Source organism: Cupressus sempervirens, unplaced genomic scaffold (assembly GCF_028749045.1).
Source record: "Cupressus sempervirens isolate cs-2001-9-10 unplaced genomic scaffold, ASM2874904v1 CseChr00s100001_01, whole genome shotgun sequence".
NCBI classification, from domain to species: domain Eukaryota; kingdom Viridiplantae; phylum Streptophyta; class Pinopsida; order Cupressales; family Cupressaceae; genus Cupressus; species Cupressus sempervirens.
The window spans coordinates 350,811-359,781 of record NW_028322205.1 but is presented as its reverse complement, the minus strand read 5'-3'; the positions used below and the strand labels follow the sequence as shown (position 1 = coordinate 359,781).

The window sequence follows — 8,971 nt, the reverse complement described above, 5'->3', positions numbered from 1 at the left end:
GTTAAGGAATTATTTTGGATAAAAAATAATTACTTAACTAATTAGGGACATCATTCTAGATTTTAACCCTAAGAGAGAAAAAGATAATTTTGTATTTTGCCAAGCATGTGAAAGTTTGAAGGCCGACTGGGCAAGTTTTATAAAATGTAATAGTATAAAGGAAACATCGCATTATGTGAAGTTGTGAAAGATATATATATGATATGCAAAGTATTATGTGAACTGTATAATGTGAATTTTGATGTATGATCAAAGGTATGCGAAGAGAAACAAAAGTAAGATACGATATTGAAGATATCAGTACTAAGGGGTTTTTGTATCCATCTATTTTTGTATAAAGGAACCATATATTGCATGTTTGAGCAGTGGGCTAATCTTCCATACATTCTATAATTGTATATACCAACTCTTAACAAGGTTGGGGCTTTTAACAGGGCCTAGTTCTCTAACAAGGACAGAGACATTATATGCATTTAATAGACTCCTAATATTCTATAATTGTATATACCAACTCCCAACAGGGTTGAGGCTTTTAACAGGGGCTAGTCCTCTAACAAGGACCAAGACACTATATGCATTTAATAGACTCCTAGTAGGGTCAACATCCTTAACAAGATACTTTTGTTTTGTGGATCATTTTGTGGGTACCATCCCCACCAGGGTTTCCCTTGGCTAGGGTTTCCTTAGTTAACAGAATATGGTGTTATGAGGTCTCTTTATGTATGGTTATTATTATTGTTCAATATTGCTAGTTTACTTTCCTATGCATGTTATAAAGTAATTAACAATATTCAGTTATGGGAGAAACGTTTGTAGAATATTGATTCACCCCCCCGCCCCCCACCTACTCCCTCTCTCAGTATTATCTATTTCTAACATTTGTAATGTTACCCCAAGTACTGATAGCCAAGTTCGGGAAGGAACACAATTTTCAAATGGATCCATTCCACAGGTTATTGAACAAAATAATTGGTGTGGAAGCTAAATGTACAAAGTTTGTAATAGATGTCAAAATTGCCCAAGGGAAAAGATAGGTTGATTTACAAGCCTTCGCTCCAATAATTCAAAAATTTATATTGTCCATGCATGCCTAGATTGCCTAGTGGATCAAGGACTGTCTGAAGGTTCCTAAAGACTCTCTTGAAGAGGTCATGGCTATTGAGGAGTTAGAAGAGACTTAAAATAGTTTTCATATTTTGAAGTATAATGCAGTTATTCTGATAGTTAGTAGTTAGGTATATTTGTGAACGGGTCTAAAGCTATGTTGCACCTTTTCATTTTTATGAGAAAAGGTACCAATTAACAAGAAACAATTTCAAGATATAGTGTGTGTGTGTGTGTGTGTGTGTGTGTGTGTGTGTGTGTGTGTGTGCATGCGCACGCGCTTTATAAAAGAAATAGTATGAAGTAATTTTCCATTTCATGCAATTACTTGTTTTGGATATGCAATGAAACTAATCTGTTGTATTTCCTTATGAATGAAGTTAATACAATAATGATTCCTCTATATCTATGATGGCATATGGGTTTCTAATTACTCATGTTCATTATTGTCCCTTGGGATTATACTACTATTTTGATGGATTAGAGTAATTCATGAATTTGATTAATCAAATATTTACATACTGATTTATGGTATCTATCTAATTGGTCTCCTTTGATTGGGGTTAAATACATTTAGACTAGGGATTGCATTTATTTCTTATTTCTCCAATGGTTGATGGGGTGCACACTGTCTTTTGAGGTTTGATTATAAGATTATGTGGAGATTGACTCTATACTGCCCAAATGGAATAAAAACTGGTATTTGTATACTTATGATACTGCTATCAGGATTTAACTGTGTGATTTTTGAGTCAAACTCATTGACTCATATTTCATGAATAGTGATTTAACATGAATCCATCTCTCATGAGAATAAATGGAACACGTAGCACTCATTGGATCTAGGTGATGCTCACAGGGATGAAGCACTGAGACTTCCTGGGAGGTCACCCATCCCAGTACTACTCCAGCCTGAGCGTGCTTAACTACAGAGTTTCCTCCATGGTTAAACCCAAAGCTTGCAACCCCATTTGCAAAACCTTCACCAAGTGTTGTGCCTTATGAACCATTCATTAGAAAACCCCTTAAGCTCATCAATTGATAAGTAGGAGATAATTTCCACAGCAAGTCAAATTGTGATATGAATATCAGGATTTAACTGTGTGATTTTGAGTCAAACTCGATGACTCATGTTTCATGAGTAGTGATTCAACATGAATCCATCTCTCATGAGAATAAATGGAACACTTAGCACTCATTGGATCTAGGTGATGCTCACAGGGGTGAAGCACCGGGACTTCCCGGTCACCCATCCCAGTACTACTCCAGCCTGAGCGCGCTTAACTATGGAGTTTCCTTCATGGTTAAACCCAAAGCTTGCAACCCCATTTGCAAAACCTTCACCAAGTGTTGTGCCTTATGAACCATTCATCAGAAAGCCCCTTAAGCTAGAGTAGTACTAGGATGGGTGACCTCTGGGGAAGTCCTGGTGCTTCATCGCGCTTAACTATGGAGTTTCCTTCATGGTTAAACCCAAAGCTTGCAACCCCATTTGCAAAACCTTCACCAAGTGTTGTGCCTTATGAACCATTCATCAGAAAGCCCCTTAAGCTAGAGTAGTACTGGGATGGGTGACCGGGAAGTCCCGGTGCTTCACCCCTGTGAGCATCACCTAGATCCAATGAGTGCTAAGTGTTCCATTTATTCTCATGAGAGATGGATTCATGTTGAATCACTACTCATGAAACATGGGTCATCGAGTTTGACTCAAAATCACACAGTTAAATCTTGATATTCATATCACAATTTGACTTGCTGTGGAAATTATCTCCTACTTATCAATTGATGAGCTTAAGGGGCTTTCTAATGAATGGTTCATAAGGCACAACACTTGGTGAAGGTTTTGCAAATGGGGTTGCAAGCTTTGGGTTTAACTATGGAGGAAACTCTGTAGTTAAGCGCGCTCAGGCTGGAGTAGTACTGGGATGGGCGACCTCCCGGGAAGTCCCGGTGCTTCACCCCTGTGAGCATCACCTAGATCCAATGAGTGCTACGTGTTCCATTTATTCTCATGAGAGATGGATTCATGTTGAATCACTATTCATGAAACATGGGTCATCGAGTTTGACTCAAAATCACACAATTAAATTCTGATATTCATATCACAAAATAATTTATTGTAATAATAACCCTAATTACTTATTATTTATTAGCCCAGATTTTCGATTGTGAGCGAAAATTTGCATCTTAATTTGGTACGTATTTTAGGCCGACAAGTTAGACCTACTGGAGTTTTCAGGAAGAATGAAAGATTCTTATGCTACAGGGCAGTCTCTGCATTGATCTAAGGAATATCTTATGTTTATGTTTCTTGTGAGAGATATTTAAATGTGCTATAAATGAGATTTACATACCTTATTCTTTGTAAAATATCTAGAACACAAATTCTCACACTGAAAAATAAATAAGATATTCAATTGGCTTTCTGACTGTAACCTCTTCTCGATAGGCTCAGCAGTTGTCCGTTCTGATTGTAAACTCTGTTTCAAGCCTTCCACTCCATCACGCCATTCGTGCCCTTCCCACCCTTAATCCTTTCTAAACAGTATCTCTTCGTCAGCATGCGAGGAGAGTAATGATAAAATACAATATGACTGAATCAACAGCGCGGTCTTCCTCTTGAAGCACAACAGGGCTTTTGAATCTGGACAATGTATCCAGTTCATTCTCACCACCGCAAGTGTAGTAAAATCCATTTCTCTGCAGTGCTAGCTTGTCTTGATGGATTGCTTCTCCAAACGTCACCAATAATCTCCACATGAACAATGACCATGTTCAAAATGATGGAACCGGTTTGCATCTCTCACAACAATTCCTCTTCCAGCAATTTTGGAGATAAGCTTGGTTGCATTGTGGCAGTCAATACATACACGAAGGTTCTTGACAACCCTAATTGTTGTTCCAGGGGATGTATTTATCAACCCGAATGCAATTGCCAACATTTCACTATGGTGGCGATGATATAACCTCTCCTCCCCTTCCTCTACATCATTGGGTGCTAGTTTTGAATTTGGAGCGTACCCTGTTTGCTTCATCTCCCAATATAATTCATCCAATTTTGCATAGATGTCATGGGTTTGTGGGTGTGATCTGTCTCCAACACAAAAAGCATGTACCATTTTCTGGACTTCAATCCAGCTGCATCCAGGCATTTTTCTAATTCCTCTATCCTTCATCAACTTCCATACCTTCTGAACGTCCCCCCACCTTCCAACGTCTGAATAAAGGTTAGCTAGAAGAACATAAGGTGCAGTACTTTTAACATCCAACTCAAAAAGGATTTCTGCCACAGATTCTCCCAGGCGTATATTTGCATGTGATCTACATGCACCAAGCAAACATATCCAGACAACAACATCAGGTTTTATTGGCATTTTGATTATAAATCTTAGAGCTTCCTCAAGATAGCCAGCTCTTCCAAGAATGTCAACCATGCATATATAATGATCTACTATGGGCGTGATGCAATACGAATATCTCATGGAATCGAAGTATTTACAGCCCATGTCCACTAAACCTGCATGGCTGCATGCAAATAAAACAGAAACAAATGTTACATAATTTGGGTTGAGCCCAGAGTGTTTCATTAGTTCAAAGAGTTTAAGGGCGTCATTGCTATTGCCATGAAGTGCATATCCTGCAATCATTGCACTCCATAAAATCACATTTGGATGTTGTACTTTGTCAAATAATTTGCGTGCCCTCTGTATGGTACACATTTAGCATACATGTCTATCAGAGCAGTCACAACTATGACATCTGACAGAGATCCATGTTCGATTATTCTTTCATGGATTTCCATGCCTTGTTCTAAAGCTCCCATCTTGGCACATGCTGGGAGGATGGTAGCAAAGGTTGCTGAGTTCGGCTTTACACCAGCCATCTGCATTTGTTTAAAGAACTCCACGGCCTTCTCAATAAGCCCATTTTGTGCATATCCAGCAATCATTGCAGTCCATGAGACCACATTTTGATGAGGCATTTCTTCAAAAAGCCGTAAAGCCTCATCAAGAACACCGTTTTGTGCATATCCAACAATCATTGAGTTCCATGAGACATCATCTTGTTGAGGCATCTTGTCAAACAATTTGCGCGCCTTATGTATGCTTCCACATTTTATATACATCTCAATTAGGGCAGTAACAATCACCATATGATAGATATCTACTTCCCATTATTCTTTGATGGATTTCCATACCCTTTTCCAGTGCTCCAAGTTGCCCACAAGCTGGGAGGATACTGGCAAAGGTTGACAAATCTGGTTTCTCTCCTTCAAATTGCATTTCTTTAAAAAAATCCAAGGCTTCCCCAGCAAGCCCATATTTTGCAAATCCTGAAATCATTGCAGTCCATGAGACTGAATTTCGTTGAGGCATTTCATTGAAAAGGTTAACAGCTTCATCAAATACACCATGTTGTGCATATCCTACGATCATTGCATTCCACGAGATCACATTTCGTTGAGGCATTTTTTTGAAAAGCGTTAAAGCCTCGTCAAGAGCGCCTCTTTGCGAGTATCCAGCAATAATTGTATTCCATGAGACCACATCCCATTGAGGCATTTCGTCAAACAGTTGCTGTGCCTTCTGCAACCTACCGCATTTTGCATACATATCAATCAAGGCGTTTCCAACTACAACATTTAACAAGAACCCACCTTCTATTACTCTCTGGTGGATTTCGATACCCTGTTCCAAAGCTCCTGTATTGGTGCATACCGGGAGTATGCTAGCAAAGGTTATAGCATTAGGCTTGATACCTGCCAATTGCATTTGCTTAAAAAACTCCAACGCATTCCTAGCAAACCCATTTCGTGCATATCCTACAATCAAAGCCGTCCATGAAACCACATTTGATTGAGGCATTCCTTTAAAAAGACTCAGGGCTTCACTCAATTCACCATTTTGGGCATCTCCCGCAACCATAGAAGTCCATGAAACAGGATCTCGTTGAGGTATTTTATCAAACACTTCGCGTGCCTTCGGTATGCTTCCACATTTCACATACATGTCTATCAGAGAATTCCCAACTACAACATCCGATAAAAACCCACATTCGATTATTCTTTGATGGATTTCCATACCCTGTTCTAAGGCTCTCGTTTTGGCACACGCGGGAAGGATATGTGCAAAAGTGAACAAATCAGGTTGCACATCTGTTTGTTGCATTTTGCCAAACAGCGCTAATGCCTCTTGACAATGTCCATGCCTTCTGTGAGCTAAAATTATCATATTCCATGAGAGGACGTCTGGTTGTAAAATGAAGTCAAAAACTTTGCGAGCATCCTTCAAACTTCCACATTTGGCATACGTGTTGATGAGTGTATTCTGCAAAACTGTGTTGGTAACAAATGTAAATCCCCTGACACTGATGTAAGAATGGATTAGTTTGCCCTGTGCAAGTGCTTTTTTGGCAATGCAGGTTTTGAATAGCTGAAGGTAGGTAGAAATGTCTCGAGGAGGATCCTGTGTTGTAAGAAGAATGCTTACGGCCTCCTTCAACCGACCCTCTGTACAACCATTTACTCCTTTGCGCGATTCAGGCACTGATAGAACCATTTATTTTACAGAATCACTTCATTATTTGCAGCCTGAGTTGGCTTGGTGATTCATTGTGCTTTCAAAAGAGGTCACAAGTTCCAAATCTCGTGGGCGGTAGGGTATGTATGCCTCATGTGTATTGCAGTTAGGTACCTCCAGCATAGAATACGAGGTAGTCCCATAAATTGTAACCATATGTTAACCTCTACAGCTATGGCTGGTGTCCTGGACTATAAAAGCCCCTTTTCCTTTTCTACAAGTTAAAGAGTTCTAGAAGAGCTTAGTCCCTAACTTTGCAGTTAATGATTCATATTTTATAAAATAATAGAATACAAAATCATTTAGATATACAATGTTTTTAAAAAGAGAAGTTATAAATTTTAACAAATTTGACTTAGAACTTTAATTAATATTTTAAATTTTAGTTTTACAAAATAATGTTGTCACTAGCCATTGTTAAGAAACATAGAACTTAATGTAATGCAACGTAAAATCACTAATAAATATTTTGAGATTTGAATTAATAGATTTTTAACAAAGAAATTTTAGAATTTTAGAATTTTATTACATAAGTTAGAATTTAGAATTTTTTTTTATAATATTGATAAAATTATATTAATATATACTAAAATCTATATATAAAGCAAAACAATTCTTGATGACAATACTATATTTTTATAAATAATCAAATTTAATAATTTACAATGATTATTGACTTATATAAAAATAATTTTTAATATATTAACTTTTTTTTAAAACCATTTTCAAAATTAAAATTTCTTTAAAATGTTGATATATACTCAACAAATTAATCTTTAAATTCTATTATCTTAAGTTTTGAATGATATTTAAGATCCAAATTAGCACATTAACTACATAAATTTTTTTAACTTCATAACAAAAACTATTTGAGACACTATTTGCTATACTCATTTTAAAAATATTAATTAAACCTAGATGAAACATAGTGGCAAATTGGATGGTTCAAAGCGTAAATTCTCAACTATTGTGTTGCTTGTCATTTTCTTGGTCAACGCCATTTCATGCAAACATAGAGAAGCATTTATTATTCGACCATTATTGTCGTCCCTTTTATTCTTTTTCCACTTCCCAAAAATCTTATTTTCGCCTGACCATAGGCCAATCACAAATAAGAAATTTTGTACATAATAAATGATTTTAAAAATACTCCATCTAAAACTTTGGCTTGAATCAATATTTTCCTACTATAGGGGGAAAAAAGAAATAGGCAAGGGCCAAATGAAAACATTAGTTCCCTACCATATCTAAGCCACAGACTAATAAGGGGAATTATTCATTAATTTATATTTAATTTTAAACTTCACTCTCTAATTTAACAATGTCTAACAGCATCTTATTTGGCAAGTTTGTTGCATATAACTTAGGTTTTAGGACTACACCTTCAAATATGATGTCACACGAGTGTGCTTTTTTCCTAAATTGTCTAGAATAGCCTAATAACAAAGTGAGATCAATGATAATACAAAAGAGACGACCATACTTGTAACTTATGTGACCTCCCACGATTGATTGTTTTATGCAACTAAGGGTATATCGTATTCAATTATAATAAGTTGTCATAGCAATAACTAGCAATTGCACCTTAGTGTGCAATGATGCAACGAAGAGGTATAAAAGGTCGCTTAGGAAAAAAATGTATATAGTTTTAAAATATGTCATGATTTTTTAAATAAATCCGTAGACTTCATTACTATCTTAATTTGAAGTTGTGAGGTTATAATTTTGTTTTTTGGAAGGATGAAAATTATCTTTCTATTCTATCTCTATAATGTAATTCTTAAAGTTGTGATAAATGTAATGTAATTCTTAAAGCTCCGTTTTTTAATATAACTGAGGGCTTCAAATCAAATGAACAACAAAAAACAAGTTATTGCCATAAAATTAATATGGTTAATACATAGATCACTAGCACTAGATAATTGTAATGTCCCTTTACTGATTTTTTATGATATTTCCAGCCTCAAATCAGAACATTAAAATCAAACAACCAATATTACAAAGATCTGCCAATTTCCCAATAAAACCCAAATCGGGTATGTCCAAATTAGTGCCAAAAACTTCACAACTTCACAAATTATTAATAAATCTGAAAATGGACATTTTTACAGAAATTTCAGCAGCATAACAGCCTACAAAATGACATTTCCAGATTTTTATAGCCTTTACACAACAGCTCACAAATGTAGGGCAAAACTATGCTCAATCGGGCTCCCGAAATTAACACAAAAATGCCCAGAAACACCACAAAACACTCATAAACTATCTCAGAAGTTTAATCACAACCC

General features: G+C 36.4%; 1 pseudogene; it reads right to left on the bottom strand.

Moving 5' to 3' along the window:
- Positions 1-3,427: 3,427 nt before the first annotated feature.
- Positions 3,428-6,885, bottom strand: LOC149527855 (pentatricopeptide repeat-containing protein At2g22070 pseudogene; annotated as a pseudogene).
- Between the last annotated feature and the right edge of the window lie 2,086 nt (positions 6,886-8,971).